The sequence below is a fragment of the Artibeus jamaicensis genome, unplaced genomic scaffold (genome assembly GCF_021234435.1).
Source record: "Artibeus jamaicensis isolate MK-2021 breed Jamaican fruit bat unplaced genomic scaffold, CSHL_Jam_final contig_1621, whole genome shotgun sequence".
NCBI lineage: Eukaryota > Metazoa > Chordata > Mammalia > Chiroptera > Phyllostomidae > Artibeus > Artibeus jamaicensis.
In genome coordinates, this window is record NW_026521315.1 from 277,264 (window position 1) to 300,246 (window position 22,983).

Genomic DNA, 22,983 nt, shown 5'->3' on the forward strand with positions numbered 1-22,983 from the left:
TATTGATGATCAAGGTTTAAAATAGCAGAAAGAAAGAAGAAGCTTCTGCTTCTACCCTTTGCAACAGCATGGATGGAAATGGAAAACATTATGTTGAGTGAAATAAACCAGGTGGTGAAAGACAAATCCCATATGATCTCACCTTTAACAGGAAGCTAAACAACAAAACAGACAAGCAAGCAAAATACAACCAAAGACACTGCAATACAGAACAGGGGGACAGTGACCAGAGGGGAGAATGGAGGGGATTTAAGGGGGAAAGGGGAAAGGATTTACAGGAACTAGTATAAAGGACACATGGACAACAACTAAGGGGGGTGGAAATGGGAGGGAAGTGGGGAGCACTGGGGGTGAGCTGGGATGGGAATAAAAGACAGAAAACTGTACTTGAACAGAAATTAAATAAAAAAAATAAAAAATATTTGTCACATTTTACTACTACTTCTCAGAAGCTTCTGGAAATGGCCAAGCTATGAACAACAACAACAAAGAGTAATGGAATGATGGAACTCCCAATCTGAGTATGAAGAGAAGCCCCATGTCCCATAACAGCAGCATCCCAATGCCCCTAGAGAACTGCTCAGGGAGTTCCAGGGAACAGGTAGGTTTCTGTCTGTCTCTGTGTCTCTCTCTCTCTCACACACACACACGCACAGAAATTAAATACCTAATCTTTTATATACTTCAGAATTCTGAGAAAACCTTTAGATTCAGTCAGAACTAATTTGAGGTCCAAATTTTTACAGAAAAAATATTGAGGAAATGTAAAAGAAGGCAATTATTAACTCTAAAAAGTAAGATTGCACATAACAACAACAAAAACTATTATCCCTGTATTTCTCCATTTAATGTTATAAAAATGCTATGTTTTCAGTATAATTAAACATATGTTCCTATTCTTTCATGTGCACATAACACCAGCTGTAAATAGTATTTATGTAGTTATAAACATGCAAACAATGGATATTGATGTAATCTAAATCACAATTTCCCCATATTTGGAGGATGAGGGTAGAGAAAGTGTATTTGTGCGTATGTGTTAGTGGGCTTTGGGGGAGGGCTTCTGTAATAACTAAATCTTCAATTTGCAAGCCAGGAGGGAAAAAATGTTGCAAACTTGAAGTTGAAGAAATTGCAATAAGCTCATATTACTTAAAAATGTGGAACTAAATATAAGCAGAAATAGGTAAAATAATTGACAGCCATCAGCTCTTGGTTAGTAGGAATTAAAGCCAGGCATGGATGTATAAGAGGACCACTGGTTTGGGCATAAAAACTGAAACATGCATGGAAAAAATCCTGTAAGGGTTAATTTCACAGACTGAAAACAAAATATAGATTTGAAGTACTGGCTCTAGTACTTACCAGTTATGTGATCTGATAACTTCAATGCTCAATGCCTTCATTTCCTCATTTGTTTAATTAGACACTAATAGTAGTACCTCATAAAGTGATCTTAAAGATTATACAGTCTAATATATAAAATCATTTAAATAATAAGGGGTGCACATTACTAGTACTGGCAGTACTGTGTAACTGTAAACTATTTACACAAATTACTTTGATAAAATTAATAAAAAAGCATAAATGTTGTATGATACATAGAAAGTGGTCAAGAAATAGAAACAATCATTATTTTTGAAAACTAAGAGTCAGTAAATAGTAATTAACAAAATAAAGCCAGCTTAAACTACTAAAGTATGTCTCTCATTATCTAATATCTAAACAAGAACATTTCATTAATTGTACTGAATCATGAAAGATTAATTTGAGTCCATTGTAATTATCCATACATGAACAAAGTACCTAAGATATGAATTAATGATAAGCTTCTAGAAAATTAGAATATCAGTCACTGAAAGGAACAAAGACAGCAAAATTGATTTGAAACTAATAATTAGTGATTTTCAGGGGCTAATTAATACTTATGCTAATATTTCTCCTGTTCTGAACATTGGTCATATATCTTTTCAATATGTTCACATAATAGCAGGTATACCTTCAATGTTTCAAATTAACATTAAGAAATTTATAGTTCTCAATCTATTTTAACATGTGTCTGTACTCTTTCATGTAAAGTAAATTCAAAATTTCAGCAAAACTGACACTGAACTTGTTTTTATCTCCTCAGTAGAAGTTAAGGACTTTTTTTCCGAAAATCAACTGTGTTTAAAGAGATGTTGTTAAATTGGAGAATAAAACAGGTAATGTTTCAATTGCAGTGGTTTTATTGATTGTGACATACATTAAACCATGTTTGTGCTTTTATTTATATTTTCAACATACATGTGACTAAAAACACCTCCAGATATTATTTTGGCAAACACAAAAGCTGTTCATCTGACAGATGATAGAGATAATAATATATGTAACTTAATAAGTTCTGATGGCATCCAAGTCATTTGTGTGTAACTAAACTGAGGCTTTAAAACATTTTAAATATGTGGATAAAAAAATGAATCTTTATTACTGTACCTGAAAAGGGAAGATTTCTGGAGAAGCTAGAAAACATATTGTAATCCATGCTTGAACAAGTTGAGGAGATATGGTGTCATGTAAATAAAATTCTGCTCTTCCCTTTATGTATTTATTTAATATGTATAAAGTGAAAATGAAGAGAACTATTGGTTAACACTGTATGGGATCATATACAGCCAGTAGACTGAACATAGAACAGTTTTTATTCTGAGTATCCAAAACTCAAGAAAGAATCACAATGAGACATGTTTATCTCTGAAAATCTATCCATATCTTAGAAATTTCAAATAACATACATTTCATAAAAATACTAAAACTAGTAACTTTGTGCATATTTATATATGTGTTGACTGAAGGAGACAACTTATACAAAGGACAAAGCTGACTTCATGTGTTGATACCAGACATATGACAACATTTAACGACAGATATAGTAAAAAAGTTTGAATACACAGAAACTATCTGATAAAGAACAATTATCTTCAGAGTTTTCTATTCATGCAACTGAAATTATATCTATTTGTAGTCATAATTGAAACTATTGGAGCTTAACAATATTTTAAATTTATATTAATGATTTACTTACAAAGCAGAAAATAAAAGAGAAAAATATAGGAAAGAATAATGTATGATTAGAAATTAAAAGAAGAAATACTGCTTTTCTTTTGAAATATTTGTCAGAAAAGAAAAACAATTATATTAGAGCAATATTTTAATATATTATTGATATTAAGTTACTGCCAACCCAAATTATATTGTTTTGAAGATGTTACTTCTATTTCTCAGGGCAACCACTAATTAGGAACAAAACAAGGATGTCTACTCTTGCCACTTTTATTCAACACAGTATTGGAAGTCCTAGCCACGGCAATTAGATAAGAAGTAGAAATAAAGGACATCCAAGGTGGAAAGAAAAACTAACACTCACCATGTGCACATAGCATAATATTATATATATAAATCTCTAAAGCTTTAATTAAAAACTATTAGAATTAACAAACAAATTCAGCAATGTTGTAGTATACAAAATCAATACACAAAAATATGTTGCATTTCTATGTACTAATAACATACTATTAGAAAGAGAAACTAAAAAATAGTGCATTTTATAAGTGCATCAGAAAGAAATATGTATGAATTAATTTAATGGAAGAGGTAAAAGACTTGTATACTAGAAACTAGAAAACATTAAGGAAAGAAGCACAAGTAAATGGAAAGATATTGCATGCACATCGATTGGAAAAATTAATCTTTTTAAATATTCATACTACTAAATATTCAATAAGCATGTATACACTCAGTGCAATCTCTATCAAACTTCCAATGGCCTTCTTTATAGAAATAGAGCAACTTTAAAATTTCTATGGAACCACAAAATATTCCAAATAGCCAAAGCAATCTGGATAAAGAAGAACAAAGCTGAAGCCATCACATTTTATGATTCAAAGTCTATTATAAAGCTGTAGTAAATAAATTGTACTGCATTGGCATAAGAGCAGACACATAAATAAAAGGAACAGAATCGAGATCCCACGTTAAACCCACATACATATGGTCAATTAATTTATTATGAATAAGCCAAGGAAATATAATTGAAAAAGGACATTTCCTTCAGTAAATAGTGTCAGGAAAAGTGGACAGCCACAACATAACAAATGAAATGGACCACTGTTTTTCAACATACATGAAGTTAACTCAAAATAGGTTAAAGATTGAAAATAAAACCTTGAAGCTATAAAACTTGCAGAAGAAAGCATAGGCAAGTAAACTCCTTGACATATGTCTTAGTGATGATTTTTGAATCTGACACTAACAGTAAAAAACACAAAAGCAAAAATAAGCAAATGGGATTAAATGGAGCTAAAAGCTTCTGTAAGCAAATATAACACCCAATGAAATAAAAAAGCAACATATTGAATGGGAGAAAATGAATACCTATGTTAATGCAAACATATGTACAGAAATATTTATGGCAACTTTATCTATGATTGATAAAAACTGAAAACAACTCAAATGTCTTTAAATGGATGAATGGTTTATACAAACCGTGTACAAACATACCATAGAATATTATGCCTAAATATAAAGGAATAAATTATTGGTACTTGGAGACACTTAGTTTAATCAAGATAAAATGGCCACAAAGTGGTGAAGTTCAGATCCAAATCTGATAGTCTGTCCCTACAGCTCACAAACCAACGTGTTATTATTCCTGTATTGGAAGACAGAAATTTTTATTTAATTGCTCATAGCTCCCTCACCTTTCACAATGTACATGAAAAACTCATAAAACACTAACTTTACATACTCATTTCCTCAAATGTAGATAAGATAAAATGACTATTTACTCTATTCACCTCTCTGAAAATAAGTCAGGAAGTGCTTTATAAACTCTAGAGGTCTGTTACAAAGACTTTTGCATAGATCAGAGACATCAACTGGTTTTTTTTTCCATTAAAAAATGTTATTCTGCTACTTCCTTGTCCTATTTTCAAATGTCACCTTTCTATCCAATGCAGTCTTTTTTTTGGGGGGGGGAGATGCTATGCTAATTTTGATTTATTTTTTAAAATAATTTTATTTAGTTATTTTTCAAGTACAGTTTTTTTGTCTATTTCTCCCATCCCAGCCCCCCCCACCCCCGTACTCCCCACCTCCCTCTCATTTCCACCCCCCTTAGTTCTCATCCCTGCGTCATATTTGTTCCTCCAAATCCCTCCCTTTTTTCCCCTTAAATTACCTTCCCTCTCCCCTCTGGTCACTGTCCCCTTGTTCTCTATTTCAGTGTCTTTGTTTTTATTCTGCTTGCTTGTTTGTTTTGTTGTTTAGCTTCCTGTTAAAGGTGAGATCATATGGTATTTGTCTTTTAGCACCTGGCCTATTTCACTCAGCATAATGCTTTCCAGTTCCATCCATGTTGTTGCAAAGGGTAGTAGCTCCTTCTTTTTCTCTGCTGCATAGAATTCCATTGTGTATATGTACCACAATTTTTTGATCCATTCATTTACTGATGGGCACCTAGGTTACTTCCAACTCTTGGCTGTTGTAAATTGTGCTGCTATGAACATTGTGGTGCATAGGTTCTTTGAAATTAATATTTTGGTGTTCTTAGGATATAATCCTAGCAGTGGAATTGCTGGGTCAAAAGGCAGGTCGATTTTTATTTTTCTGAGAAAATTCCATACTGTTTTCCATAATGGTTGTACCAGTCTGCAATCCCACCAACAGTGAACTAAGGTCCCCTTTTCCCCACAACCTCTCCAACATTTGTTGTTTGTTGCTTTGTTTATGATAGCCATCCTGACTGGTGTAAAGTGGTATCTCATTGTGGTTTTAATTTGCATTTCTCTGATAGCTAGAGGTATTGAGCATCTCTTCATGTGTCTCTGGATATTCTGTATGTTCTCCTTGGAGAAGTATCTGTTCAAATCCTTTTCCCATTTTTTAATTGGGTTGAATGTCTTCTTAGAGTGGAGTTGTGTAAGTTCTTTGTATATTTTGGAGATTAAACCTTTGTCTGAGGTATCATTGGCAAATATGTTTTCCCATACAGTTGGTTGTCTTTTTAATTTAATACTATTTTCTTTAGCCATGCAGAAGCATTTTATTTTGATGAGATCCCATTTGTTTATTTTTTCCTTTATATTCCTTGCTCTAGGGGACATATCAGTAAAAATGTTGCTGCGTGGAATATCTGAGATTTTCTTGCCAATATTCTCCTCTAGGACTTTAATGATGTCATGGCTTATGTTTAAGTCTTTTATCCACCTTGAATTTATTTTGGTGTATGGTGTAAATTTGTGCTCGTTTCTTTTTTTTTTCATGTAGCTGTCCATTTCTCCCAACACCATTTGTTGAAGAGGCTATCTTTACTCCATTTTATGTTACTGCCCCCTTTGTCGAATACTAATTGACTGTAGAGGGTTGGGTTGATTTCCGGGCTCTCTGTTCTGTTCCATTGGTCTATGTGCCTGTTTTTATGCCAGCACCAGGCTGCTTTGATTAAAGTGGTCTTGTAATACAGTTTGATATCAGGTATTGTGAACTCTCCTACTTTGTTCTTCTTTCTCAGAAGTGCGGCTGCTATTCAGGGTCGTTTATGGTTCCATATAAATTTTTGAAGTGTTTGTTCTATGTCTGTGAAATATGCCATTGGTACTTTAATAGGTATTGCACTGAATCTGTAAATTGCTTTGGGTAGTACAAACATTTGGTGATATTAATTCTTCCTGTCCATGAACAAAGTATATATTTCCATTTGTTTGTGTCTTCCGTGATTTCTTTCTTCAGGGCTGTGTAGTTTTCTGCATACAGATTTTTTACAGTCTTAACTCTATCAAATTTTTCAGGCTCTGCCTCACTTAATGGAAAAGCAAACATAATTTTTAGAGATATTTATGTAGCTGAATAATAGATACTGATTTATGGGACTGTAGTCTCTTCCCTTTAAAATGAGCAACCACAGTTTCCTGAAAAGCACTGATGGAAGGGCAAGAACCAGAGCAGGTAAGGGCCCAGACCTCTCCTGTGCACGTCTAACAAAGACAACCTGATTTCATCTGATCTACATAGCCATCCTCAGAAATACGGACTGAGCCCTGGCTGTATACAGACACTGCCCCATACAGGCTCAAGGAGCAGAATGATGAACACAAAGGCCCTTCCATCCCAGCTGCAGGGAGCTAAGAGTCCAGGGGTAAGTGCCACAATGCAAACACACTGCAAATATTAGAAGCACACAAGTTTCAGTAAGGGCTTTAAAGAAAAAGAGTGGAGTACACAAAAGAAGATGGACAAGGGGACATTTTTGCAGACAGGTTGGTCAGGGAGACCCTTGTAAGGAGGTAACATTTTAATGACACCTGAAGGGTGAGAAATAAGGAGTGAGGCCCTGGGGAACCAGGGAAGAGTCCGAGTGGTCTGAAAGTTTCATGTGCTCATGAGCTTCAGGCTTTTGAGAAACATGTGTAACAGCCTACGGCACAATATATGACCCATGTACTTGGTCTGTGGACGGTCCTTCAATTTTTCTGCACTCATCCCAAAGGGAGGGAAATATTTCTCTATTTTCTCCTACATTCAACTGAGAGTCATGACAGCAGGGTCAGTGGACAATGGCCTAAAGGCCAAGTCTAGTTCACCATCTCTTCTTGTTTGACCATAAGCTAAACATTTTTAAAAACATATTTTCAATCAATTTTTAAAAAATTGATCGATCAATCAATTTTTTTAATTCATGACACATGATAATCCTGTGAAATTCAAATTTTATTAGCAACTATTTTTTTTACAACTCAGCCATGCTCATTTGTTCAGGCATTACCTGTGGCTTTTTTCACGTGGTAAGATCAGATTTGTGTATTGGTGATAGACCTTATTATCCGCAAAGTTTAAAACGTTTAGTCTCTGGCCCTTTACAGGAAAAGCTCACTGACCCCTGTGTTGAAACATTTGTTTGTTGAGATTTCATCAATAACACTCTAATGTCACAAAGCTTCAACTCAGTTTCCTGCCGGTGGTGTTAATTGTAAGCTTTAAATTCATAGGAGTTGCTTTCTCTACCTTTACTTTTCAGGAATACTGTCTCATTAATACACCAGATAACCAGATAAGTTTATTTTGAAGGATTTTTCTTTGCTTAACCTTAATTCTTTAGTAGCTTCCTTCATTCTGATATATTGGAAAACTTATGAAATTATATTACAAAAAGTTAACATTAGGTGTCAGTATTTTACATACTATTTAGTAATTGTGTGTTAGTGAAATGTAATAGATTATTACAGACAGCATTCTCATTGGAAATTTTCAACTCTTTTTACAGTGTTTGCTCTACTATTTGTTTTTGTTTTTGTATTATTGAAATGTTCTTTATGTAATGCACATGTTTCAAACTCTTCATTTCTTTAGGTACCGCTTCTTTATTTTTGCCGTATATCTGTGAGTAGGAATGGATAAGTGGCATAGTACTAACAAGCATCTTTTTTAAGATATTTTTTAAAAGATTTTATTTATTTATCTTTAGCGGGGAAGGGAAGGAGAGAGAGAGAGAAATATCAGTGTATGGTTGTCTCTCGTGTGTCCCCTGCCAGGAACTGGCCTGCAACCCAGGCATGTGCCCTGACTGGGAATCGAACCGTGATACTCTAGCAAGCATCTTTTAAGTGACCTCCATAACGATCTGAGTGAGGTTTCAAAATAGAGACCATTTCATGGCAGGGCAGGTCTGTGGGAAGAATACCAGGGAGGCTTTACAGGGAAGAGGGGAGGGTAATGAGTTTGAGCTCCTACTTGTGATATGGAGAGATTTCCTTAACATTAACATTTATAACATTTTGAAGGCTATTCTTTAACATTCCAATTTATAGTAATTTGAATCTACATCAATTAGAAGGTTATGACTTAACCTTCTAATTGATAACATTGTAGGTACAGTGAGTAACCATCCAGTCTCTACAATGCAAGGTTGTTGTGATGATCAAATATACTAACACTTTTTCATAAGCCACTTGTTAAAGTGACCAACTCAATGGACAACCCACACATGTTAACACTTCCCTCTAACCATCACTGATGTTTCTTTTACCTTTAAATTATTTTGAATATTTGGTCAATATAACATATGAAAAAAACCTAGCATCTAGCATTTAAGAAACAGAAGTTTTCTTTTCTCTAATCATTCAATTGTGCCAAATCCTGTAATTCCATGCGTGTGTGTATGTGTGTGTCTTATGTATTTTCCCATGCCTTTTTTGTTCATTTCACTAAACTCAAAATAATTTTCAGAGAATCAGAGATTAAATAAGATCAAATCTATTTCATAACTCTAAATCTCTCTGAAAATGCCTTTAGTTTGTTTGTTTTAATGCTTCCATGTTTATCTCCAAATTATAAGCAAAAAGGATTCCTAAAGATATAAATATTGTATTGAATCCTTATAAATCAGTAAGAAAAAAGAAATAATAAAGGGCAAAGAATAGGAATAGACAATTCACATACAATACAATTTCAATGATCAATAAATATTTACTATAGTGCTCAACCCTAGTAATGAAAAAATAAAGTAAAAATAGAAACATTCAGTTTGGAAAACTATTTGCTAAAAATTATTACATTTTCTTTTCTTAAACAACTCTATTAGATTAAAGAGTTCTTGGTTGCTATTCCCATTGAGATGTGGAGTTAATTCTCTTACTCTTGAATATGAAACCACTTTAGTATGTACTTGGTCAATAGAATGTGGGCCTTTTGTAGCTGTCATAGGATCTTGCTGTTTATACTCACTCATCTCTTTATACTCATCTCATATCATTCTCTCAAAAGGAAGCTGATTACCATGGAAGAAATCCTGCTACCTTCAGAGTGTTGTGATTGAAAAAGCACACAGGCACTTTCATCAGCTGACCTGGTTGAACCCAGTCACCTAGCAATTCCGACTAAAGTGACATATGTGACTAAAGAAATCTTGCCTCCTCTAGACCAGTCCATTTGCTATCTGAATGCAATGGAATGTCCTCAGCTAATTTCACATAGGGTAGAAAAACCACTAAGTCATGCTGTCCTCAAAGTCTAGACCCAAATTTATGAGGTGAAGTGATTTTAACTTCTGAATCAGTAATTTTTTAAACAGCAAGAGATAAACAGAACCATTGAGACAATTCCCAATGATGTGGATGAACTCTATGAAAACTATATCAAAAATCTTAACTTGTGATATAACATGACTTAGTCATAGGGTAAAAAAGAATTTAGATATTATTCTACTAAGCAAAATATGTAACATCTTCACCTGTACTCCAGATACATCTTTGCTGCTTTAAAGTCCTATAAAATAACTAAGATTAGTGTAGGAAGGGGATTCAAACTTTCTAATTATAGGTATTCTTAACTCATTTGATGCCAAAACCTGATGTGGCACAAACTCATTCAATGTGAATTTACATAAGGCTATTTATTACTTTTATTATATTTAGCAAGATTATCCAAATATTATTTATAAAGGTAGGAAAGTGGGATTAACTTAAATTCACAACTGTAAGGGGCTGGTTAATTATGCTATTATTAAAAATTTTGTTTTAGAACTTTTAAATGTTTTTAAATACACTATATCCATCATTGTAAATAAAGAAGATATAATTCCTAACCTCCAAAAATCAAGAACTATAAATATATACAAAAGCATTAAATCTAAGTGATGTTGAACTAAGTAGAGGTACATGTAGCAGATTTATGAAAGTGAAGAGACAGGAGAGTTTTGATATCAACTAACAGGATAAATGAAGATTTGCTCTTTAGTGTCTGAAAATCCTAGGAAGTCCAAACTTAATGACGTTCTTTAAGGAAAGGAGTGAGTCCGTGAAGAATCGGTGTCATTTAAGGGCAGAGGCATTGTTGCATATAGAAGCTTTCACCTTCAAAAAGTCAACTAAACATGATCAATCAAAAAAGATTAAAAATAATGAAACCCTAAATTGTGTGGGTGACTGATGACTCTCCCTGTTTTACTGAGCAAGCTGAAGACCCACGGGGAATGTGACAACGTTGGCCCCAATTCCTCCCGACTTCCCAGACACCACTCAGCACACAGGTATGTCCCACATGGGATGGGACTCTTGTGTTTAAAGATGAAGTCTGTTTTTTAATAACATTGTTTTCTAAAATACAAGCTAGATACTTTATCTGGGTTGTAACCAAAGCACCCTGTTTTCCATAATGGAGGAAAAACTACTCACACTGGACTTAAAAATATAAATCTCCAACATGTTATCTCCTTTGTAGATTTGGGGTTTGCTTAGGGATCACTGGGGCCCTTAAATTCTACATCTCCACATTTTACAGATGTAGAAATTCAGGACCAAACTCTAGAACCCTTAAATTCTCACTCTTTGTATGATACTTTTCCCTCCATCTTCTACACTCTCTATCTGTGGAGATTTTCCAGTTCTCAATTGCTACACATTCCTTTCCAAGGGCGAAAATGAGGATTACTGGTTATTATGTTATCTGCTTAAGTGTCCTCATAAACCTGCTTTTCTCCTTTCAGAAAACAGAATAATACCTTAGAAGATTCTCTGACTTACATCACAACACACTTATTTCAAATATGGGATATTTAGCATGGAAAGAAGGATGCATCTATTGATTCATAGAGAGTACATGAGCAACCCTTTTCATATGCTAACTTCCACCCCAGGCAGGAAGGGGCGATCCCACTCATGGGACTACTTGCTTTCTTCTCTCCCCACACCTGTTTCCATGGCTCTCACACTATCTCTAGGGGAAGAAAACAATAATTTAAGCATTATGTCACCCAAGTTATTTCATTCTAACTTAGTCTCAGCCCTGCAACTTAAGGATCAGGGGAATTATTTTCTGAGTACCAGCATAGACTTGAACCTAAGTTCTCTAAGTAAAAAAGCCCCTCAGCCCTGAGAAATACATTGGTCAGCTGTTGCTGTTGTTTTTTTTCCTGTTCACCCAGCAAGCGTTGAAACAAATGGATAGGCACCAGGGGAAATGGAGTAATCTCACTCCACCCGCAAACTTTCACCCAATGTATCACAAAAATTATTAATTAAAATTAAGCAATATTAACAGTACAAACCATGCCTTCTCCCATAACCAACATTCTCACAGAAACAATTTGTCTACTTTAACTGGGATATTATTTCCTGTTAAGTAGCTACATACTTTTTACATTTCATGATTAACAAAATTAACTAGCTAAAGCATCAGTCCTTATCACATATTTTAATAATCTCCCAGCATCAGAATGTGGAGTCTTCTCAGATCTTTGATAAGCTGCTAGTCTAGGAGAAAAAAACAATTAATGGCAATCACTGTTCTCCAGCTTCTGGGATGCTGCTTACATGGGAACTGACTTCTGTGCCTTCCCCAAAACATTACTCATTCCTCCAAGATGCCACCAGTTCCTGTCACTGTAGTTCACTGTTGTGGACTGCTCTGCCTGGTTTTAGGAATTGTAACTCACCCCCCTGTGGATAAGGATGAGTGAGTCTCCCCTAGAATGTGAGCCTCAGGAGACAAGGCTTGTCTCTGGTAGCAGATGCTGCCTCAGTTTCCTCCCTGCCCACAAAGCTCGGTTGGAAGTCAGAGACGGGTAAGACACCTCAGAGGAGGGGAAACCTGGGCCGGACAGGATCTCTTGGGAGGCCATCATGGAAGGACTCAGGGGGCTGCAACAAAGAGCAATCGACTCTTCCCTCCTGGCTTTGACATAGCCCAAGTCCCCATGTCCTCCGGGAGAAGCACTTCCTGGCTCAAATCCCCTTAAGGCTGAATACCTGATGGGGAGGGGTGTAGCTCCTTGCCTTGCTAGAGTGTCTCCTGGGGAAAAATCTGGCACCACAAAGACTTGCTGATTAACCTGTGAAATCTGCTAAGAGTGCTTTCATTCATATGATAAGGGTCCTAGAGGAAATGAGTATGTCTCCCAAAGTTTCTGCAACTCTCTTCCTGACAGACACTAACTCAGACTAAGCCCTCAGATTTCTTTGACATGTATCTACTGTTTGATCCTTGCCTCCCTGTATTCCTGTGTATTACAACCCAATAAAAGCCCTTAGAGGAAGGGGCTCAAGGCCTTTTCCCCCTGAGAAAGTGGCCACTGCTCAAGGCCTTTTTCCTCTGGGAAAATGGCCACTTCTCCTCCCCAGGCAGATCACATCATGTTTCAGTCATGTTTACTTTCATCCACGGCACACGGGGGGACTTGCAAGGAAAGTTGCCCCCACGGTTTACTACCTCCTCAATGAGCCTTGGTTTTCTTCAAGTTCTTCCGTATATCAATGTATTAGTTTTCTGTTGCTGCTGTAACAGATTACTATATCTTTAGTAGCTTAAACAGCACACATTTGTTATATTACAGTTTACAGATTACAAGTCCAACACACATCTCCCTGGGCTAACACCAATGTGTTAGGGGGACTGTGCTCATTTCTTGGGAATTTGTTTCCTTGCCTCTTCCAATTTCTGAAGGCTGCTCACCTTCTTTGGTTCATGGTAACTTCTTCCATCTTCACAGCCAGAATCTTCTGTTTATTGCTCCAGGGTTTCTGGCCATAGCCAGGAAATGTTCTCAGCTTTTAAAGAGCCATGTGTTTGGGTGCACTTGAATAATGCAGGTTAATTTTCCCATTTCAAAGTCTTTAACCTTAGTCACATCTGCAAGACCCTTTTCATCCTGTAAAGGAACATACAGAGAGTTTCTGGGGAGTAAGGTGGGGCCATTAGACTGTCCCTGACCAATCCCTCTGTCTTTTCTTACTTTACTTTTCTGTCTTGTAGAATTTCTAACCCCTTTTTACCATGAAACACTTCGTCTTCATTTTCTACTACCTGTCAGTAACCAAAAGCAGATTGATTCCTTGGATGATAGTCTTCCACCTCATTCTTCCATGTTCTTTTTAAAGTTCATAGTTGCAGGAAGCAGCCTCAAAGAAAAATTTGTGTGCAGGGGGTTTATTTGGAGGTGCGCTTGAGATCCACCTGTGTCAGTGGGGTGGGGGTGGGAGGACATGATGAGTGAAGTAGGACTGTGCTCTTGGGAGAAGATAAGTTAATATAGTTACAACATAGTTCTCAGCCATCCCATAGGGAGTTTGGCCAAAATGGTCCTTCAGAATTGCATTCCCAATGAATTCCTTTATACGGAGCTCCAACATCCTCTCTATAGATGCAAGAAGCTATGGAGCACAGAGCTAGGAGGGCCAATAATGAACTATGGATAAGTACAGAAATTTAATGAGAGGGAATAAACCCCTTAACTCCTTTGGGAGTCAATCCCAAAACTTCCAGTAATAAGTCTTTTGAAAAATGAGTGTTTTACAGGTAAAGGATTAAGAAACAGGCATTTAAAGTGAGAGAACAAAAATAAAAGACTGACTTCTGAGAACAAGATCCAAGAAGTGGGATCAAATCAGTGTGGGATAGCCTAGTCTTTCCTACACTGATCCCTTGTCCTTGTTAACAGTGGACACAGGTTTATATGAGATGTCAGGCTTAGCTATCAGAAAAAGAACAGAGGTATTGACCTTATTCCTGCTACCTTTCACATTGATTCCCCCTTTCCATGAATGGTGTCGGATCTTTTATCTTTAATCTGATGAGCCCGGGTAGTTGTGTGAATGTGTGCATTCCATGACAAGCCATCCCAAGTTCATGTTTAATATTGAAATGTTATAAAATATAAACTAACCATGATATATATTAGTAGACATGTGCAGTACATACAAAAACACACACACAGAAACACACATATTCAGAAATATCTGTAGACAGCTAATCTGACTTAGGAAACAAACTGTTTTGGGGGTGGAGACTGTCTTTGAAGATGATTTGGGGGTAGCTAAAATTCTAATTTTAAGTGCTTTTGTTTAAAACAAATAAAACACCCAGTTCTTTTTTAACTGTTACAATAAGCTAACACATTTTTATGTGTAAATCCACAAAATTTATTAATTTAATAATTAAAAATACTTACAAAAGAAAAATTGTCTCTAACCTAGTGTGGGACCTTTTAATTCACTACAGCCTCTGGGAAGAAATTAGCATTCCTAATAAATTGCTTAAGCAATTTTTAAATAAACTTTCAATGGTATTAAGAATTCTTTAGGGAATCCAGTTGTCATTTCACTCAGTTAGTGAGAGCTAAGAATTCAATGATCTTTCCTCAGATGGCTTTTTTATCTTTTTCAATATAGTCTAGAAAAAGTTTCCACTCATCTGTGTGTGTGTGTGTGTGTGTGTGAGAGAGAGAGAGAGAGAGAGAGAGAAAGAGAAAGAAAGACAGAGAGAGAGAGATTGAAGTTATCCACTTTAAGATTTGCAACAATTTGGAAATAAATTTTAATTAGTGTACATAACTAAAAATTATCTGGGGGAAAAGCCATTTCAAAAAGGATGTACTTTATTGATATTTGATATCATTTGGAAACATAAGATCCTCTAAACATTTTAAAATACTGATGTGAATATAGTATTTGATTTTATTTATTATATATTTACATTTTCTTTTTTTTATTCTATTGACTATACCATTACAGCTGTTCTATCCGCCCTTCATTTCCCTCCACCCTGCACACCCCCTCCCCCACCATTCCCCTCCTTTAGTTTATGACCATGTGTCTCAAGTTCTTTAGATCTATATTTCCCATACTATTCTTGCCCTCCCCCTATCTATTTTCTACCTACCATCTATGCTACTTATTTTCTGTACCTTCTCCTCCCTTCTCCTCCTCCTACTCTCCTGTTGCTAACCCTCCATGAGACCTTCATTGTTATGGTTCACTCCTGATCTAGCTGTCCTTTTAGTTTGCTTTTGTTTCAGGTGTGGTTGTTCATAACTGTGAGTTTGCTGTACTTTCGCTGTTCATCTTTTTTTATCTTCTTTTTCTTACATAAGTCCCTTTAACATTTCATATAATAAGGGCTTGGTGATGATGAACTCCTTGAAATTGATCTTATCTGAGAAGCACTTTACCTGTCCTTCCATTCTAAATGAAAGTTTTGCTGGATAGAGTAATCTTGGTTGTAGGTCTTTGGATTTCATGACTTGGAATACCTCTTTCCAGCCCCTTCTTGCCTGTAATGTCTCTTTTGAGAAATCAGCTGAGAGTCTGATGGGAACTCCTTTGTAGGTGACTGTCCCCTTATCTCTTGCTGCTTCTAGGATTCTCTCCTTCATTTTAATCTTGGCTAATGTAATTATGATGTGCCTTAGTGTGTTTCTTCTTGGGTTCAACTTCTTTGGGATTCTCTGAGCTTCCTGGATTTCCTGGAAGTCTATTTCCTTTGCCAGATTGAAGAAAGTCTCCTTTATTATTTGTTCAAATAAGTTTTCCACTTGTGGCTGTTCCTTTCCCCCTTCTGGTACCCCATATAATTGGGATGTTGGGGCATTTAAAGATGTCTTGGAGGTTCCTAAGCCTCTCCTTCTTTTTTTGAATTCTTGTTTCTTCATATTTTTCTGTTTGGTCATTTTTTTTTCCTTCTGGTTCACTCCCTTGATTTGTGTCCCAGTTTCCTTTTCATCACTATTGGTTTCCTGTGCAATTCCCTTCATTTCAATTAGTTTCACCTTCATATGTTCCTCTAATATGTGACTAAAAGGAACCAGTTCTATGAGCATCCTGATCACCAGTGTTTTGAACTATGCACCTGAAAGTTTGGCTATTTCTTTGTCTCTTAGAGTTATGGTCTCTGGGGCTTTGAGATCTTCTTGAGCCATTTTTGGTCTGTTTGTGCCCATTAAGTATGAGGAGCAGAGCCTTAGGTGTTCACCAAGGCACTGCCGCTCAGGTCGCTGGGTTATGACGCTGTATATTGGGGCAGGGTCAGAGCTGGAAAATGGCGGCCCCCTCTGCTGCCTCCCGCCGCTGGGGCCTGCTTCGTCCTGTCTCACTGCCCACTACCTTGCCAGTCTATCTGCACACGAATGTGGGACCACAGTCAACCCACCACCATGTGCCCTCACTGGGTCCGCTGGTAGTTCACTGGGTCGTTCACTGGGTCTGCCTGTTGCAATCCCATGCCTGGGATCCGAGTGCCTGAGTCCTTCTGACCGAGTTTTCCTGTGCAACCCCGCTCAGCCAGCTGCTGGCTTTGCCCCTCTTACAGGTCAGGCTGAAGAATTCATTGTTATCAGACTTCAATTTTCTGTCTTCTGGCTATGTTTTCTGTTGCTAATATTTTGTTGTCTCTAAACTTGGTTGTGTGTGAAAGCACAGTTTCTCCACCTATGCCTCCATCTTAGCGGAAGTTATATATTTACATTTTCAAAAAATTTTCCATGTATCAGAGTAATTCTTATAAAATATACTAAATTAATTTTGAAAATAGAATAAACCTTTACCAAAAGATAGCTTAAAAATATAGGTTAACTTACTGAGATTTCAGGTTAAGGTATCAAGTTGATATCAATTTCACAACTGCATGTTTTAAGCCAGAATTACAAGCCTGACCTATTATTCTAATGTACTAAATTTTCTTAAATATTGCAGATGTTCAAAATAATAATGATGCACAGCTTGATTAACAATAGAAAAATAGCAATAGCATGTATATGATTTTTTTAAACATTTTAACAAGATTTTAATTCTTCCCAGGTTTAAAAATATGCTGCATGTGATGAAACAATGATGACAAAAACACAGTTTGGGGGTTACCTTCCCACGACATTTCTGGAATTGTCTTTTATTTTTCTGGTGCCAGATACCAGAATATAATGACCATGAAGCAATGGATCCTTATTTGAGATTTGTTGGGGACCACCCTGCCTGGTTTCAGCAGTTGAAACTCACCATAGCTAAGACTGAGTGAGTGGCCTTTGGACCATAAGTCACTGAGGAGACAAAGCTTATCTCCCTGGCAGGAGCACCTCTTCTGCTCCTTTTCCCATAACTGGCCTCCAATGCTTGATCAGTTAGCTGATAACGGGTAAAATTTCCCAAAGGGGGAATCACCTAAGACAGGCATGATCATGTGGAGGCCCCAGGGCAGGATTTGGGGGGCTATGGAAAAAGGGAGTGATGGACCCTTGCCCCCTAGCTTTGATGAAGCATTAGTCCTCAGTCAGTCTGCAAGAAGTCTCCGAGAATTCCTTGAATGTCTGCCTCCTCTGCCTGATGTAAGCCTGAAAACAATGACAGAGGGTAGTGCAGCCTTGTGCTAGGAATGGTGGGTTCCTTGGGTGATCTGGCATGAGAAAGAATTCCTCATGAATCCTAACAATCCTGTGAAACTTGCTTTGCTAAGAATGCTTTTAGTTAAATGATAAAGGCCTGAGCAAAAAAAGAGTTTATGTTCCAAATGTTCTGTTGCCTTTTGGCTGATAGACCCTGATTTAGAAGAAGCCCTAATGGTTCTTTGTATACTATCTACTGTTTACTGCCTGACAATGATTAATAAGTTGTACCTGAACTCCTGTGGAAAAAACAAACAAACAAGAAAAGCCTGTCTGGGCAAGGGTCAGCACACTCTCCAAGCCTCTCTCCCCTTGATAGGGTGGCCAGGCTGTTCCGAGGCTCTCCCCCCTTGAGGGAGTAGCTGTGCTGGCCCTTTTCCTCCATAGGATTAAGTAGTCCATGTGAATTTGTCTCATGTCTCATCCATGACGCCATGGGCACTGTGAGCCAGTGCACGTGTCATGGATTCTGATGGACTTCTCATGCATAGAATCCAACAGAGCCTTGCTAACAACATGGATGGACATTTGGACCATGTTCTTAGATTTAAGTCATATCATTACTAAATTTTTAAATAAGGAGTCTATAATCCTCAATGAAGAATTAACTTTGATTAGATTTTACTTTTTTTTCTATGCATATGTGTCCATTCCAGCTTTAAAGACTCATGAGCTTGAAGGATTTTCATATTATCTTAGCATCATACAATGTTAGCAGATTTGAAAATGCTGCCAAACTTATTCTGCATATCTCTCCTGGCCATGTATTATCATCCAATCATAAATTCCAAGGTCATTTGCTGAACACCATCTTTTCTCCTAACATCTTGAACTTCTTGCTTCCTTCTCTGAACACAATGTCATAAAGTCTTAATTTTCTGGCGCACAATAAGAATAATAATATTTAACTCACAGTTTGTTGTGAACAGTAGATGGGATAATATTTGTACAATTGATTTTTTTAAAAAATATTTTATTTATTTATCTTTAGAGGGGAAGGGAAGGAGAGAGGGAGAGAAACATCAATGTATGGTTGCCTTTCATGCGTCCCCTGCTGGGAACTGGCCTGCAACCCTGGTATGTGCCCTGACTGGGAATGGAACCGCAATTGTCTGGTTCACAGGCCCGCGCTCAATCCACTGAGCTACACCAGCCAGGGCTTATATACAATTGCTTTTTAATAAAATTTGTGGGGCTGTCTTTTACTACAACTACTAACTATCCTTTACTGTATAGTCATTAGACATAAGATACCACAATAGGAACTTTATGTTACCCAAACTTCCAAACAATGTTAGGTAAATAATAATAATAATCTTTAATGTTTGAGACCCTAAGTTATTATTGAGTTATAACCAATTACTGTTATGCCTATAGTTATGTTGCTAATGTTGGTGGAGGAGTCAGAATTTAAAGTCAGATATGATGGACTACAGGGACAGCCCTTCTGACCTCTATTCTGTATGTGCACCAGCTTCACAGAGATTGCCTAAATGCCACCAGCAACCAGAAATGGAGTGATCAATATATTTACACTAGACCATTCAGAACTTGCTACACAGGTGGTATACTACTTTCACCATCCTTTTACATTTTTCTCCATAGATGTCCTCTCATAGCTGTTTTACTGTATCAACTTTGCATGGCTTATAGTACCAAGTACATAATCTGTTCAAAGACAAGGACTGTGTTTTAAATAGTGTAGAGTTCCTTGGTGACATGTGACATCATTCTATACATATGATAGGTACCATGAAAGAAGTTGAATAAATGAACAAAAAAGTTATAAAATGAGGGGGCACATAGATTTATATTGTTAATTAAAGCAGAAGGGATATTTTATGGACTAAAAATAACCTTTTAAAATTTATTTTTCTAGTTCTATTATACACCCAGCATTGGTAAACACTAGGTATTCACACACACGTTATTTCATTCAAACCTTTCAGCTGCCCACTGAGACAGATTATATTAGCTTTATGTATTACTGTTGTGGAGACACTGAAGAAGTTAAGGAATGTGTCAAAGATTAAATGTTAAGTGAATGTCATGGCCAGGTTTTGGAACTTTTTTTGATCCTAAAGTGAGTACTGAAAGTTATTTATTGTCAAATTCATTTTCTACCAAAATGCTGAGCATTCTTAGTAGGACCCTTTTAACAAAGTTCCTTATTACTCTACTGAATTATTCTAAAAATAATACCCCTTATTCTGGACCATTCATTTGAGAAAATGTAAAATATGCCAAATTGACCTCAATTGCCTCCTACCTCAGGTTTTAAACATCTTTCATTCTCCAAGCACCTGAAGCTTTTTCATCATCAACTGAGTCCTCAGAACTTTCACAGGATACCCTTCCCATCCTTCTTAAATAAATTTATAGTGGAACTTGACTGATATCTCATTGTCAACATCATTGAAATTAAACTCATTGTCTTCCTTACTGCCCCAAATAAACCTTGTTCCTGCTTCTCTTCCTCTTTCACCCTCTCTGTCATTTAATAACCTTACCCTCTATTCTTCTGCCCAAAGCAGACAGTCATTTATTGACTATCCTTTACCATCAAGCCCCTATATCTAATCAAAACCCAAATTTTATTGATATTACATTCTACCACCCCTAGAATTTTTTTTTCATTTCCATTGTCAAGATTATAATTTAGTCAACACTTTTTCTGCCTTGGATTAGTGAAAATTGACCTTATATATTTCTGTCTTGGATTGTATCCTACACTTTGAATTCTCTACATGGCAGCCAAAAAATATCTTATGACAGGCAGATGAGTTCTGGTTGGATACCTTTTTTAAACTGTCCCTATTTCCAGGCATTTGGGGACAGAATCATTTGGGCTCTGAATCCTTTCAGGCCTCATATTTCACCATTAACCTGCTTCTCCAAACTGTTCTTCAATCAGAATTCACCATGTTTTCTCTTTTTTTATTGCATTTGCCATTGTCTGTTTAGAAAACACTTCTCACGCCTCATCCCCTGGATACATTCTACTTGTCCTTTAAGTCTCAGCTACATCTGAACTTGTTCAGGAAATCCTAGCTGATGGGCATCATTCTTATCTCCTATTACAGGGCTACAAGAGCTGTATCTAAATATTTATTACAAAATTTGAGTACTCCTTTATTTGAATTTTCATTACAGTTGTGTACATCTCTATTTTTATCCCCATTTAATACATTTGCCTCAGTAGTGGACAGAGATATAGAACATAGTAGGCATTCACGTAGGGCTTATTTATTTGAAATATTGGACTTAGTCTTAATATTTATTATTGATTAATGTAGTAAAGTTCAGGTAACTGAGACCACTTTAAATTGGTCCTTTATTAGAAATTATATATGTGAAGGAAAAAACAATAATAAATCATGATAAATAAAAGTGGAACATTATGCTTATATGAGTTTCAATAGCGTGCAAACTTAAGATTATGCTGAAATATTTTTAATAAAAGTATGCTAAGTGAAAGGAAGAATAGTTAATGCAAAACACATTTTAAAAATTCTCATATGATGTAATGCTGTATGTTTTACTTTTCTTCTGTTTCTAAGTCTTTTTAGAACATAGCTGAGCATTTTAGTGGATGGCCTTTTGGGTCAATTTAATTAACCTAAACAAGTGGGATACTGAAATTTAGACATGTAAAATGAAATATTAAAGTTAAAGATAGCAGAGCATTATAAAACAGTTAAATTTACACAAATGAAGGAATGTAAAATGCTCAGTCTGAATAAAAATATAAAAAAATAATTTGGTATTATGCTACATGTTTTTTACGGTATTTAACATATTTTATAAAATCACTCAAAGTCACATGGATTCATTAAATTTTATAAACTAGGTGGGATACTTAGTATAAACAGATATTCTACAATTTCTGCTATGCAACATAGAACTAGGTACTATTTTGATTATTGAAATAATATGGGTTATTTTCTGGCTTTTATTTTATTTTATTTTTTTACCATGCACCAAACTTTCACATTTTATTACCACGCCCTGAAACCTCCACAATGACTTGGTTATAGATCAGTAATTCATGCTTTTTTATTCTTCAGCTTTATTACCTAACTTACTCTTCTAAGCATATTTTTATGTTTCTAGTTAAATAAAGTGAAAATTGATTGGAGTAGTTCTCAATGGAATTTTATCTTTATTTCATCATAATTGCTTCACATTTGAATAATGACAGATGAACTGCCTCATTCAATTGCAGTTTTAAGGCTTTGAAGTCACAATAACAGCGCAGGATTTTAAATCCTCCAGCCATCATATTAGTAGAAAAGACACGGAGGAAAGTGAAAATGTATGGAACTACAACATGCTGGGGGGAGAAGAGGACCCAGTGGTTAAAACACATTACTTCCTGGGCAATGTCTGACCTAAGACACTATGACAGAAGAGTGAACTGGACAGCACATTGGGGTCCCGTCTTACACTACTTTGAGAGTAATATTTGATAACTACTGAGCCAAAATTTATATAGCAAATAAATGACAGGACAGTTATTCTGCTTCGGGATGAGGCATTATCTCAGTAACACTTGTAATTCCATTCAACAACAATTCAGTATTTCAAAAACAGAGTTCATCTGACCTTGTCTCTTTTCTCCAACATTTACCTCAAGAGCTGAGTACTTGCCAATAATCTGAGGTATGCATTTCAAAGTTCTTTGTATTCAGTTTTAAATAATGACTCAAACAATATGAAAAAAGCTAAAAGTAAAAAATAGATCCTGCATTTAAAATTTCATTAAATATAGCTAATATATTTTGCAGTGGCTGATTTACACATAC

At 36.0% G+C, this 22,983-nt stretch overlaps 1 long non-coding RNA gene across 2 annotated transcripts in view; it reads left to right on the top strand.

Annotated features, from left to right (window-relative positions):
* The first annotated feature begins 377 nt into the window (after positions 1-377).
* Positions 378-22,983, top strand: part of LOC128628066 (uncharacterized) — a 33,897-nt gene continuing 11,291 nt past the window's right edge. The window contains exons 1-3 of one of the 2 annotated variants that reach the window (XR_008392400.1): positions 378-601; positions 2,135-2,204; positions 7,051-7,174. This is a non-coding gene — a long non-coding RNA (uncharacterized LOC128628066). Of the gene's footprint in view, positions 602-2,134; positions 2,205-7,050; positions 9,556-22,983 lie in introns of those variants that run through there. The other variant, XR_008392397.1, reaches the window with a different exon arrangement.